This window comes from Mastigoproctus giganteus, chromosome 2 (genome assembly GCF_048544385.1).
Source record: "Mastigoproctus giganteus isolate SK-2022 chromosome 2, ASM4854438v1, whole genome shotgun sequence".
In the NCBI taxonomy this organism is placed as follows: Eukaryota; Metazoa; Arthropoda; class Arachnida; order Uropygi; family Thelyphonidae; genus Mastigoproctus; species Mastigoproctus giganteus.
The window spans coordinates 215,314,179-215,329,957 of NC_143576.1; the positions used below are offsets into that span (position 1 = coordinate 215,314,179).

General features: G+C 36.6%; 1 protein-coding gene across 1 annotated transcript in view; it reads right to left on the minus strand.

Annotated features, from left to right (window-relative positions):
* The window catches only part of LOC150090081 (uncharacterized), a 113,745-nt gene extending 102,006 nt beyond the window's left edge, over positions 1–11,739 (minus strand). Inside the window, exon 1 of the mRNA XM_090389754.1 lies at positions 11,285–11,739. The gene's annotated coding sequence lies outside the window, so the exon portion shown is untranslated. The remainder of the gene's footprint in view (positions 1–11,284) is intronic.
* Positions 11,740–15,779: the final 4,040 nt, after the last annotated feature.

Below are 15,779 nucleotides of genomic sequence, written 5' to 3' on the forward strand. Positions count from 1 at the left end.
TTTTTTCCTTCACCTAAACTGAATTAAATTGCAATTATCGTCAGTCAAAGTTCAGCTAATATGAACTTCTAAGTGTATTGACAACGTAAAAACAAAGCTTTTATCAAAGTGTGTCTTATAGTCTTTAACTAATTTGACTGCTTAAACTGTGTTTACTTTTACCTCTTATCCTCTACAAAAAAATGTATAAAAATATATATAGGAAACCGAACGCACTGTGTCGTTATTTTTAAGCTCACAAGACCTTTGCCTTCACAAGTTGCACTGGTATTGTACTATTGTATTGTCCTAAATGTTAATTAATTATAGACAGTCTAAAAGCACTTAAAGCTTGAATTACCAACAAAGGCAATCCCAAGCTTTGTAGCATAGATGCTATTATCTTAACAGTCACAGCAGAAAACACTCTGCATTCACAACGAGTTGCATTGGTATTGCACTACTTTCAAATAATAGAATAATTTTTCCCAGAAAACAAGCAAATCGACTACAGAACACACGCAATTTACAAACATATACGGCACAATATGGCTTGGCAACAAAAAAACTGAGTACACTGAGTGGACAGAAATCATGGGATACCTACCTAGTAACGGGTAGGCCCACCTTTCGCCCGGATAGGGCAGTCACACGGCGAGGCATTGAGTCTACTAGTTCAGGAAAGCGTTCCATAGGTATTTCCATCCATTCTTGCTGCACACTGCTGTCTATAATTCCGTTGCATTCCTCGATGGAGGATTCAAAGTTCAAACGGACAATAGCATCCCAAAGATGCTCCGCAGGGTTCATGTCCGATGAACGGGGAGGCCATTCCACGGTGGTAAAAATCTGCGGAATGCTCTTCGAACCAGTTCTAGTCACCACGGCTCTGTAGGGTAGCGCATTGTCCTGCTGGAAAAGTCCATTGCCCTGTGGGTGCACGATGACCATGAAGGGATGCAGATGGTCTGCACGGATGGACACGTAACCAGCACTGTTCAGAGATGTGTCTAGATGTAGTAGAGGTCCCAACGTGTGCCAATTGAACACACCCCAGACTATTACCGGCCGTCCACATGCCTGAACAGTTCCTTGTTGACATGACGGGTGCATAGCTTCGTGTAGTTTCCACCAGATACATGCCCTACCGTCCGCTCGTAATAACTGGAAACGGGACTCATCGGACCAGGAGACTCGTCTCCAAGGTCCAGTGCCAATGTTCTTTCGCCCAGTTGAGGCGTAGCATCTTGTGTCGTGGTGTTAGCAATGGGACTCTGGTGAGTCGGCAGCTTCCATAATCTATTGCGGCTAATGATCTCCTGATGGTCTCGGTGGAGACGTTTCTGACACCTCCCTCTTTGAAGTCGGTGGTGATTTGTGCCACTGTCGCTCTCCGGTTGGCTGAAACAATGCGAGACAGACGTCGACGGCCATGTTCATCCACCGCCTTTCTCCGTCCACAGTGCTGTCCACGATGAGATGTTATTCCGGAAATAGCTATTCCCGATACACTATTAATACTGTCGAACAGGGATAGTGCAATTTCTGAACCACTTCCGCGATAGAGTGAGCTATGCGTCGGGCACCCACTATCATCCCTCTTTCAAAGTCGTTTAACTCACGACGTTCATCCATTCTGACATCGAATTTAATGTTATTTAATGTTAAACCCCTAGCATTGTCGCTGTTGTGGGTATTAGTGCATCAGGCAATCATGTAACCAATCACTGCCTGCAATAAAGATATTTAATTACCGTCTACGTGAATGCAGTGTACCTATCTACCAGTCAAGCGGTGGGTTTATCCACTAGCGAGAGGGATGACAGCGTCGCGTTGCCCAGGAACCCCATGAATTCTGTCCTTTCAGTGTATAGTATCGATGGAGGTGTTTCAACAGTTGGAAAATGAGAGTACATGAAAGTAGCAACCATTATTAACCTAGAAGATGCAATTTATAAGTGGTTTTGTGCAACAGAACTCAACTGACGTATCTGTATGCAGTGTTGAAACGGGTTCAGCTGGTAAGGGACTAGCTAAATAACTAAATGCATTCGGGATACCGTTCTGTACTTTGAAGGTTCGCTAATATCTCGACTTCGTCTTCTTGGTTTGGTTTGGACTTTGAATACAAATTTTCCAAGAACCTCTATACAGTTACAGAAAATCTTATTCTACTGCATATCAACTAACAAAGTAAAAAATATGTATATTGGTTTATTTGCATACAACTTTACTTGAGGTATGAATTATGGGAAATTATAAATGGTGTCGAAAAAGAAAAACTTTGAATTAAACGGATATTTGACAAAAATATAAATGCCTTCTACTATTAATTGGAAAAATTGGAGATCTCTATGAATATATATACATTTCTACTTTATACAACAATTAGGAAAATACCTGGGTTTTTTGAGGAGGTTTAATATTTCAAGCAACTGAAAAGTTAGTCACGTGGTTTCTGATAATTTACCAATCTTGGGTATTGAAAAATACCATTTTTTCACGTTTAAATAAATTTATTTATACTTCATTCAGATATATATCTATAAAAGAGGACGATTTTCGGAATTAGCATTTCCAATTATCTTACAGATTAACTTGAAGACCAATTCAATAAACCATCCTCTTTTACATTAAACGTGCCGGTGTTTATTTATTCGCTTCGAACAGTGGTGCTAAAAGCTGCGAGGCACAGTTACTCTGCATTACCGTTTAAGCATGATTACTGAAGCATGAGAAAAGTTGATTCTCTGCAGTTCTCCTATTTATTTTTGATCACTGGAGTGTAATCCAAAAGTTAAAGGCATACGACTTAACGAATTCAAAATTAATTAATAAGCTAAGATAATTATTTTTTTTATTATATGGCGATAATGGTAATTAAATATAAATTAACATTTGAAGAGATTTATTTGATTCAAGAAGAACGAGAAGAATTGGTGAAAATAATCACGTACGAATAATAAAAAAAAATGATTAACACTCAGGAACTGACAAAAGTAATTAATTAAACAGAAAGATCTCTCGTGTTGTTGAAACCAGCGTAACAAAAAAAAAAAAGGTACAAATTAACCGTTTAAATCTTTAAAAAATATAATTTACATTTCAAACTGAAAATTTTCGAACAGTGTTTTTCGAAAAGAAAAGCTTTCGAAAATGATTTCCAGAAAATATAAGCTCTAGAAAATGATTGCCGACCGGGCTAGCCGAGTGGGTAAAGTACCTGCCCGGCAACCCAAAGGTCGCGGGTTCGATTCCTGCCTCGGGCTCGGATCAAAGTACTGCAAAAACCTTGGGAGGTGCAATATGGCCACAGAAGCCGATGCGCCAACAACTACCAAAAAAAAAAAAAAATGATTTTCTTAATATTTAAGAAATATTTAAAAATATATTTTTTAAAATTAATATTCTTAAACGATGTCAGTATTTTAAAATTTCAAGGATTTCTGCACAACATGCACTGATTTAGAGTTAAATTTAACATTAAATTGTCTTCATATGACAATTACATTAAGAATGTTCTTGTTTATACTCGGGCACGACCACAAAAATCAGAAGAGTTTACAATAAATCATGAATACAATCGTTAATCGTATTTAGCAGTCACTCGAGCTTGAACTACTTTCTACTGCACTGTCGCTCCTGACTACTCTGCTACGTCAGATACAACTAATTAAATCCACATTTCCAATTCAAGATCCAGCCCTCAGAAAAATCTGACTATTAAATGCAACTCATGTGGGCAAAACAAAGGTCGGTATCACTGATCAAAAGCAACTTTTTAATATCAGGTCCATTGATAAGCGATAATCCATGGACCAATGCTGCCAGGTAACAATCTCAGAAAAACTAGACATCTCTTGGTTTCATTTATCAACAATTTTCTGTCCCGTATATCCATAACTTCCGGTCCAGTTTATACACAACTTCCTGTCTCGTTTATCCGAAACCTCGTGTCCCTCAACTTCTGTTCACTTCATCCCCAACTCCCCCTCCGTTCATCCGCAGCTTTCGGTTCCATTTATCCGAAACTTCCGGTTCCATTTATCCGCTACTTCCGGTTCCATTTATCTGGAACTTCCTGTTCCGTTTATCCTCGAATTCCGGTTTCCTGTCAATTACTTCAGAGTAAACAGGCTTGCTGAATGGTCCCATTATAATACCGAACATGCACAAGGAAAGTTTGGCGCAAAAAAAAATCTCATTTAAAGGAGGATAAATGGTTAGGAATATAATGAAAATAAATCGAAAATTTATTCAAAATAATAATCTACAATTTATAATTTAAAGCTGATTGCGAAGCATTTGTAATTTTTTTAGAAAAAAAAAAAAACATTTTTCACTCCAAACAATTCAGAGGTATTTAAAAAAAGGGTAACTTGGAACTGTCTGAATGTACAAATTGGTCTTAATCTGTCCATAGAAAGCAAAATTTTATTGAAACATTATTATATTAAGAATAATTAAGATTTAAAGAATACAGCTTTGCCCAAAGAAACGATGGTTAAAACATTTATTAAAATTTGGGAAATTAACTAGATTAATGAAAATTGAATGTAATTAAAAAATTGACAAAAGCATGAAATTATAATACTTGTAAAATATACTGACGTGTAAATTAGTGCAAGTGCATCATTTTTACATGCAGCCAGCTACTAAGTAACTAGGAATTGTAATCGTTAAGTACATCTCATATCGTGAATACCTTCACAAGGAGTTACCATGATATTGCACTATCTCGAATAAGTAACGCTTCACCAATGGAGAAGACTACTGTTATTTATTCTCGGCGAATACCGCCACCCAGGTGGGCAGGTCACGGTACTGCCTACCCACCCAGGTGGGCAGTACCGTGAATCTAATTTAATAAATATTTTATGCAAGTCCAATAACACGACCCTTGACAGTCAATAGCCAGGGGTTTTATATTTGGCATACAGGATAACAAATCACGTGAAGAAAATCTATATTTTTTATAGCTTTTAGTTACACCAAAGTTTTTCGACCTTGGCTGAAGTTCTGTATAAAATTTTCATAAATCAGTATTATCGTGAATCAATTTCTTTGATTTATGTTAACGTTCATCAAAGAAATTGATTTTCTCTGTTTTATCTAGAACTGAATTCACTGCAAGTTTCAGAATGGTCACCGCTAAAGCAGCGTCATTCTCTATGGAAAGATTGGTCAACCTTGAGAGGCAGCTCCGTGTCAGAGTCCTCTGAAAAGCTCCTTTGAGCAGATGTTTTCTCCAGGATTGTACAGTCCTCAAAGGAGGACTGTACAATCCTGAAGAAAACATCACGAGGAAGACTTTAAACGGTTGTATCGAAGGTGTAAAACATCAACCAGAAAGTAATCACAAATCTGAGATATGCAGATGATATGGTCTTAATTGGTAAACGTAACCAAAACCTGAAGCTTTTGCTTGATAGGATAAAATGGGAAAGCATCACCCATGGCTTCAGCATTAATCGAAATAAGACGAGATGTATGAGAATTAACTGCATAGTATATGTCCCCAATTGGCTTTGACATAATGGATGTGGATCATTTTGTGTATCTGGGGGCGATGATGAATGCCAAAGAGGCTCAAGAAGGCTAGCCACGGGGCTAACCCTAGAAGAATCCTCAAGAAAGGCTGAATGGATTAGAATGGAGTAAAATTATGGATAAAGGACTAGCCTTGAGGAGACCGAAGACGAAGAAGATATCCATAAAAAACTATAAAATAAAATAATAATATATAAAATGTGTGCATATAGAAGTGCGCAATATGTAAAGAGAAAAAAATTATAAAATACATCAAATTTTTAAGTCTATGGGTTTCTCCTACTAATTTTTCTATTGCTACGAGAGAGAATTTTTTTTTATGAAATTTAGAAAAGTGATATTTCCAGGACGAACGTCTTCTTGCATAAATAAACGTCCCATTTTTTTCATTTTAAAAAATGCTTCTCTCTTTCTCACAGTATGGTAGCACTTATCACGAAACCAACAGACAAAAACCACCAAACGAGCAATCCGACATCAACAAAGAGAAAACGGTACAACAATAAGGGGCCATGCTATGATATACACATTGTTCACTGTTGTAGGCAAACGCTACACATTCTCCAAGAGCAAAGCTATAATCCATTTACCGTACCGTCAGTGAACTTAGAAAGCATTGTACGATAGCCGGATGCGAAGATAACTCGATTACCGTACATTAATATAGCATACCTTCGGCGACGATGTAAACCTATCTCCGTCTCCGCCACGCGCTTTCAAATTAGTTTACAGCTACCCGCGTGCACGGAATTGAGTAGATGGAATTAGAGGGGGTGCAAGAGGAGAGTCTGACTGAGTGGTTTAAACAAATTTCCAACAGTACAATGACTGTGCAATAACGGTATTAACAGTCGATTTCCATCTGCACTTGCAAATTGTTCCGGCAGGGGGCGCTTCAGTAGAGATCTTTATTTTATAGCCTTATTAGGAGGTGTTCGAGCAATTTTCTGCCTGTAAACGATAAAATACTCCTGCGAATGTAGGTAGGAATATGTGCAAATGGAAAGAGAGAGTTGCGTATAGGTGTCGCTGCTTTACCTGCGTACATTTTGGTGTTTAAAATTATTTAGAAAAAAAAAAAATTAAATAGTAATAATAACGAACCTGATTTTAGAGCTGCATATAGGTGTCGCTACTTCAGCTGAATACTTTGCTGTGTAGAGGATCAAGTGATTAAAATAACAACGCTGTAGATAGATGACGTTGCTTTATCTAAATATATTTCAGTTTTTTTTGTATACATGTATGATTATTATTTAGAAAAAATATAGGAATATTAGTAATAATAATGATCTAATTTCATAGCTGCATATAGGTGTCGCTGCTTTACCTAAACGGATTATAGTGTTTTAATTACAGTAAGATTATTAAGAAAAAATTACATATATAATAATATATTAATGATAATAATAACGAAACAAATTTTGGAGTTTCATATAGGTGTCGCTGCTTTTCCTAAATACATTACTGTGTTTAAATATAGTGTATGATCATTACTTAGAGAAAAAACAAAGTAATTATTTTTACTATTTCAGAGCTGCATATATGATTGATTATTGAATTGTTTTTCTAAATAATAATGCATGATTATTATTTAGAAAAAATAATTTCAAATATAATAATAATAACGAAACTAATTTCCATTTCATATAGGTGTCGCTGCTTTACTTAAATATATTATAGTGTTTTTTATAAATAATAATCATAAAGTGTATGATTATATTTAGAAAAATATATTGCGAATATTAATAAAGTAATTTAAAATATAATAATTTTCTTATTACTTCATAAATTATTTATTCAATTAATTTAGATATTTTGGAAAAACGCCACTCATGAGCAAATGTAAGATTTCGTTGTATAAATATTTATATAAAAAATAAATTCCATCGTAATGGTGGCTGGAATGTACGTTAGAGACTTTAGTAATCATTTTCTGACTTAAGATTCTTCGAAGTTTTACTGACTTTTGAAAACAATGGCGTCTTCGAGCAAACTTAAGGCATTCATCGAATATCGATAGTTTGCAATATATGGAAGATCGAAATCGCGTGAAACGATGAGCTGAGTTTGAAACGATGTCCAACTGAAAAGCTGATATTGTTTGTCACAGTTCCTTTTTCGGTGCTGCTAATAGAGAGTATTGTGAGACAAATATTGAACTCCAATATGCCTTCTGGTGATGCATGAGCTGGAAGACAGAATAGAGGGATTAACTAAATTAAAATTCTCCCGATATTAAAATAGAATGCGTTGATATTTTTACGTCATTGCAATTAAATTTTACTTTATATTTACAAGTATTAATATATTGTAATGTAAATTAACAGTTTGTGTTTAGTATTTATTAAGAAAAGTTAGCAGTATTAAATTCTTACTTAAGCACCCGTATTTGCTCACATTAAAGAAAGAGGTAATTCTAATGATTATTTAGAAGACTTACTCGATAATTACTAGAATTATAGTTATAAATATGTTAATTGTATTAATATATATAATAATTATATTATAAATAGGTTAATTATATTAACATAAGTGAAATTAATATATATATAATTTAGCTTTTAATATATTGATAACTATGCTATTTATTGGATAATTTAAAAAAAATTACAAATAATGTATTTATTAAATTCGTTAAAAGAAAAAGAAATGAATAATTAAAGGGAGAGTGTATCGGGCTATTTGGAATAAGCGCGGAGGCATTTTAGGCCATGAGGAATAAAAATAAATAAATAAAATAATGAAATTAAAATACTAACTGATAAATTTATAAAGTTAAAAAAGTAAAAGAATTTTTGTTATTTTTTAAAACGTTATACGTAATAAAATTAGTTTAGAAAGCTAAATTACCTCTCAGCTCTCGATGGAATGCTCAAATCTTGTACCCTGACCCTATTCCCTCCCCATTCTCCCTCAGCAGTTTACATACTGTATGCAACAGAGATATAACAAATTAATTTCAGTCAGAAGTTGATTGGTAATGGCTTATTCCGTCCATCAATTCCAGTGTTATGCTATAATAACCTCTCTCTTTAAATTTGTGCCCATGAGAATACATTGAAGGTCATAAAATTAAACTGTGTGGAAAATATGCATTCGGTATCGATAGGAGCTGCATTTAAATGCGAGTTTAATTCAGTTGCCTGTGTATATTTAGGAATAACCTCAGAAAAAAAGGAGGATTTATGCGTTTTAGACCGATTTGTAACTCAATGCTTCTATATCATCTGTGTCTATACTGTTCCCTGATCCGGTCCTTCCACACATAACGCTAGTGCGCGTTATAGTACAGAATGCGAAGCTAAGACTGAAATTATCATTTTTCGTAGCGGTCTCGCTTTTCCTTCGAAATGGTGCTTGGATTTTGCCTGCTTTTGCTCCCATCAAAAGAAAAATGTGACAGGATGATTCGCCAGCAGAATCCCAGGCCTAGAAAGATTTAGACCAGTCACTGCAATCAAGTGGTGTGCTGCCTGTCTGGCAAGGTTCCAAATTTTCAGACATATTGCCGATGTTTCTTGTGTTCCCTGGTGCAAAGGTAACTTCCTGCCAACAGTAATGTTGCATCACTACTGCATTCCTGTCTGTGCGTGTGTGTATGGGCTGTAGCTTTTCCGCTGTCCACATAAATATTTGATGTACATTTTGGCCAGAGGAATTTCTGTTCCGATACAAGGTTTCCTTTAAGAATGCCCCGGAAGTTTGGTTTCGTATTGTATCGACAATGTTAACAACAAACAGTGATTGGGAGGAAGATGATACTGAACCCATCAATTAGTTTCGTTCACACGCACACACACCTAGTGGAAGACATGTTGGAAAGTCTTATGATGTTCTAATTAGAGTTAGAAGGCCTACTTTCAGATGCTTAACACGTTACCCTCGCTTTCAGATTTATCAAAAACTATTAACATTAGTTTTAAGAATGGCGTGTTTGGTGCGTGGCCCCTACAAGTGCATACAACTATTAGACGGAGGAGACTGCTTCGTGATGTGACGCTAGGATATTTGCACGTGATGTTGCATGAAGAGGGCAGCAAATTGTACGAGACTGTCGCTAGTAACCTAGTTCTTGTTTCAAACAAGTAGAGAATTCTGAGTTTATCGCTGGTCATGTGATCGTGCTACGATGAGTGTACACAGTTGACTGTGATTGTTTTTTTTTTTTTTTTTCATTCATTTCCTATGATCCCTTTGTTAATATATTTTTTTATTAACATTGCCATTTCACCCTGTGCTAACTAGACACAATAATCATAAATAATGAGTGGGTTTAAATTTGAAATAATGAGATAAGTCTTAGTCGATCTATGGAGTAGTTTTGTTCCGGGGATTGTTATAAAAAGTTGCAAAACATCGCTCCATTATGTAAAAAGAAACATGGCTCTAGGCTCTAGGCATTTAGGCTGTAGCCCTAAATGCGCCTTAGTAAAAAGAAACGTTAATTTCATTTCAGTATTACTGATTTGGTTTAACTCCTGACACGGGATGCTGTATGTTTCTTAAAAGTTATTTTTTCCTATCTTAAAATTGGAATGATAAAAAGTGGGAGACAAATAACTCAGCGGGTCTCACTGCTGAGAAATGAATGGATAAACAGGTTGCTAGACTGTGAGGAGAAAGAGCCAGAGAGAGACTGCAGTTTCGATCCATATCTGTGAGAACAATAACCACCTGTTTTGCTTAGCGTAAATCGCGTGCCTTCTCACTGTCCTGTTTCATCTTCCCATAAAGCATCCATTCCCACCCTCTCTCTCGCTCTCTCTCTCGTTTATTACGCTTAATTTCTAAAGAGACAAACCTTCTGCTCTTCTCCATCTTGCGTTAGATCCTCTGTAATGTTAAATGATAAGCACTCCAGTGATGTAAGGTATCCTTGGAAAACATCAAAGATTTTCTTTATTAATACGAAGAGGTCGGTAATTTCTGACACCTTATGAAATATTAAACAGTACAAGACCGGATGGCTGGAATATGGTTGTGTGGAAAATACTTAGTCTGGAGATTCCTCTTTGGCAATGAAATGAAGCAGCCTGAAGTATGATAAACAGGCTTACCTTAGGCTTAGCATCATATGCGGGTTCGCTCCTGTGTTTCGCAGACATTTGCTGCAAAGACTTCGGTGCATAAAAAAAAATTGGGGGAATTCTTACAACTGCTTGAGACTCTCTATAAATAATTTCTTTTTAATGAATGAACCTTCAATAATTTTTAGGAAGCTGAGATGGAGATTAAGATCGCATTATCTTCAGAAATAATAATAAATTGGCGAAGGTGGTTTATTTTAGCGTATCGAAAAGATTTTTTGATAAACGCAAACATGGAACAACCCACTTCTTCTTGATATTGGAAATAATCCATTTATAACCAACTACGTGGAAAGGATTGTCGCAAACTGATCACAGATCATTATACAATGATCTGTGGTCCGTTTTATTCTCGCTTAAAATATTTAATAATTATATTACATGAATCACAGATACGTGTCTCGTCAGCGTGGCACAACATACATCCAAATATTTTGCCCTTTGAACTGTTTTATGGTTTTCTGGTTCGCAAATTGGAATCACAGGAGCAGAGAAAGAAAAGAAAGATCTTAATGAAACTGGCAATTTCTTTGAACCCGTGTACGTGGACTGATATAGATACACTTCTATGTTATCTATGACAAATACAAAGTAGCTGTTGCAATAGGGGTTAAGATAGTAAGAGTTCTTAAAACAGTAAATAGAAAACAAAACAAAACTCTTACCTGTTTCTGGAAGCAACTTCAACCTTCTTTTGTCACGTGACCTACACGTATTCGGGAGGGTTTATTAACAGCGAATTAAAATCGCTATCAAATAACCCTCCTCGAGAATATTTCTCACTTCGTATTCACCACCCACCTGGTGGTAAAGTGTCTACAAACACAACACGCCAAGTTCCGATGATCTCTCGATCTCAGTTAAGACAATAAAAACGAAGCGACTTGAAAACTCACAAAAGAAAACATAAAAGACTCCTTTTCTCGGATCTGAATAATCGGAGGGTTAAACGCTGTCAGTCATATCCGCGGCTATTCACCGAGCCGTACAGTTCAAATGAGGCTACGATTTCTAAACACTTCTTTGCGAGTACCAAAGTAACTGTGCCAACTTTTTCGGAGAGGACCGAAGGAAACCTGCTGGAGGTTGTCGGATGAATGGAAACAACCCCCAACACAGCACATGGGCGAACGGTGTTCTGAATAAAACGGATTTCAGCCACGCATCTACGGCGCGTGTCTCTTCAGCAGCCCGCAGAGCGTCAGTAGCTACAGAAGCATCCACTACAGTCGGGGTGAGGTGGGGTGGGTTTCGGATCGAGTAGGGGTGGGTTGGGCGAGAGAGAGGATTACGACGGAGTAGCGGCAGTAACGATCCGACTTCGGGAGAAATCTGACCGCTACTCAGGGGCGGTTTCTGGAACGCTAGACGACTTCGTAATGTGTGCTAACTGCGTTACAGATCCCTAAATAGCTGAATTTGGTGGTTGTTTGGACTGTGGCTTTGGTTAAGGAGGATACGCCGTGATTGTGACATATTCTACGTCTTTGTAGCAAGACGATGGTCATTGAAACGGAGTCCACTGGGTGCTTGATTTAATTAGTACGCCATCTCCACTTTTTTTGTATTATTTGGACTTCTGTTTGGACTTTGGCAATCTGTTTTTCAGTACTTTTTTAGATCTTGTTTATTAATTCGACTTTGGAACATTTTGGCAACCTTCTGTGTCCTCTATAAGAGAATAATTTTAGTTCGTTGGGATGCTGATAGTGAAGTAGTGAAATAAATAAATGTAAGGGTGATAAATAAAAGATCGGAATTAATCAAAGTCAACAAATTCGATGCTTAAAAAGTTGGAGAGGAAAAACAGATTTCTCTTAAATGTAGGTCATCTTTAAACCACGCGAATAAAACCAAACAACAGCCTTGAAGAACGTGTGATGCATCAGAACTTGAAAACAAGTGTAGACATTTTAGGACGAGAATAACGCAAGATGAAGAAAATTTAGAAGAGAAAGAGTGAATGGGGAAAAAAAAATTGTCCTTTTCAATTTCCGGAAATGGTAAAGGAGGAAAGAGCCAGCAAAAGAGAAAAAGAGCAGGGATGGAAGATAGAAGCAGCAATGGATGATAAGATAAGCAAAGTGTACAAAGTACATCAAAACTTTCCCTTCGCTCCTTGTGTAAATTATATTAAACGTGTAAGATGACTCCGGCAGTCAGAAAACCCTTGGCAGGTGTGCTGGCGTACGGACAACACGCGAGCAGCAAACCTGCGAAGTAAATGTTTGCGGAAGACCTCTTTCTCAACGTCTCTGCTAATAGCGCGCATAAAGGCGTGCGTGGTGAGATGGCGTGAATAAGTAATTCTGACTGCCGGTTGAACGCTGGGGGTCGTAAGGTAAAATTCCGACACGATTTACAAGGGGGAGGAAGGGAGGGAAGAGGGCTAAACTGCGTAGATGCGTGGGAATAGACACGTGATGTGTTCTGCTCGGAGAATACTACGATATACATAATTAATGTACCGTGCGTGGGAGGTGGGGGGAATTCCCTCAAAGGTACAGAAAATTCCCATCTTATGCCCCGCTGAAATACTGCTAAAAATAAGGGAGTGCTCAGATATGTACTGCGGAGTGTCCAAATACCCCTGTTAAAGAAAGCACCGGACATTTAGGTCTTATGGAGTACAAATAGACATAAAATAGAAAGAGAACGGAAGTGAGGGATGGAATGAGACGTTTTAGGTGGCCAGAAGGAAAATAAGAGGATGGGGAATAAATGGAAGACCTCATGAAAGATGTTGGAAGATTGTGAGCATCGTACGAGGACAGAGAAAGAAAGATACCATGGCTGGTTGAAGAAAATCTCTTTGTTTTCATAACCTGCTTTTGTTGTTGTGTCAATGAGAAATACGCCATCCAAAAGAAAGATAATTCAATTCTTCTAATTGATATTCACATTTAATTCCCCCTTTTAATTATGAACCACATCTTTTACCACGTCGGAGTTATGCGAGTTTCAAAATAGGTTTAAGTACTCTTTTGTCATCCATTCCAACAAAGATTCGCTTTAATTTCTCCTCGAGTTTCTTTCTTAAATTATCAACATCTCTTTATTTAAGAAATAACTTTTTTTCTGTAGTTTTTCTACGTTGCTATCACCCTTCTATATCTCAGTAATAAAGTCTGAGTTCTGTGTGAGTATGGCGTATGAATGTATAAATAAACGTTTGGCTTTCCTTTTTCTAATCCAAAGCTCTGTTTAAACTGGTGTTACTAAATAATAGTTTGTGGCTTTTATCGGTCTGGAGAGAAAGAAAAATTAGATGGAATTTATTATCAATTCTCAGGGGAGCTTTTGTCTCTTTTATCAGACAATAATTAGCTGCAGTTAAAACCGTATTAATTACACCCATAAAAGAAATTAATAAGAACTTTTCTACTTCGCATAACAAAGATCCACCGAAGCATTACTTAAAAGTCTTTAAAATGTATGGCGAAAATTTGCATTAATACTTCATATTTTTAAGTCTAATAAAATAAATAAATAATTATAGGAACTAGTATTCAAAATAAATAAGCTTATTAAGAGCGTTAGCATACGATCTGTGCATAATACTACGCATTATGCATAATGCGTTATTGTCTTCATCATGTCCGTCCGTCCGCATGTAATAACTAGACTCCCATTGGACAGATTTTAATGAAATTTTATTTTTGGGCCTTTTAAAAAGATTTCTTCAACTGATCATTACAATAGGAGAATAGAAATCCGGCAATTATTATTTATTATTATTATTTTTTTTTCAGTCCTCATGTAATCCTCACTCGACTCTCAGTGGATGGATTTACATTAAATTTTAGAGTTGAGCCTTTTAATAAGCTATGTCAGGCCATGTTATATTTCATTAAAATCGGACCAATAGAAATCTGACAATCGTTATTTCTTTGTTCGTCCGTCCGTCTGCATGTAATAAATCGACCCAATGGATGCATTTCATGAAATTTTATATTTGTACCTTTTAGAAAAATTTATCGAGACTTTTATTACAATCGGACTAATAGAAATCCAGCAATTATTATATCTTTTTTATTCGACTACCGAAGATGGGTTCAGGGTTCTGTCATACTCCAGCACGACAGACTATGTCAGAAAGGATTACAACGTTTTGACAATAATACAATAGATATTGTATTATTTGCAATTACGTGGGTTTGAACCACTGTCAATTCGAGAACTGTTAAATGAAAATATTCCATACATCCCAAATGGAATCACTCATACACGAAATCATTAAAAAAAAAACTGGATAATTTTCTACAAGTAAGAGAAATGTGTTTCCAAGGAACATGCGCAACTCATTTCTTATAAAATTGAAAAGGTGAGTCCAAAAGTGAGCGTGTGATGTCATGCACAACATTTTAAGGACCATTCTTTGCAGAACAGACCATGCGTTCAGGTTCATACCAAGACAACTAAAGTAATCTCTGATAGAAGTTCGAAGGGATGGCATACGTGTGGTTCCCAAAAGATGGCACTCCACTTCACTCTACTGGTCAATGTTACATAATCATTAAATAGAAATGTATAATATTCCAAAAAACGAAGAGATGGATAGAAAAAGAAGTGGTGGAGGAAGATAAAGTAAAAGAGATAGAAGAAGAGGAAGAAGAGAGAGAGAGAGAGAGAGGGGGGAATAGACGGGTAAAGAGAGAAAGTGCGATAGAACAAGGGAGAAAAAGACAGAGGAAGAGAGAAAGAGACAGAAGAAAAGAAAGGAACAGAAGAGGGAAAGAGGTAGAAGAGAAGAAAGGAACAGAAGAGAAAGAGGAGACAGAGGAAGAGAGAGAGAGAGCAAGAGAAAGAGAGAGAAAGAGAGAAATAGAAGAAGAAGAAAACTGAAAGGGAAAGAGATAGAAGAAGGGAAAGTGAAAGAGAGAGAGGGAGGGAGGGATAGAGAAGAAAAAGCGAAAGGGAGAGACAGAAAAGGGAAATACTCTACAGAGACGAAGAAAAAAAGAAAATTACGCGTAAGAGAGCGAGTGTGCGATAGAAAAAGAGAAAAAAGAAACAGAGGAGAGATAGAAAGACAAAGAGAGACAAAAGAAGAGAAAGAGAGAGAGGGAGAGGGGTTAGAAGAGAAAGTGCGATAGAATAGGAGAGAAGAAAGGAACAGAAGAAGAGAGAAAGAGACAGAAGAGAAGAAAGGAACAGAAG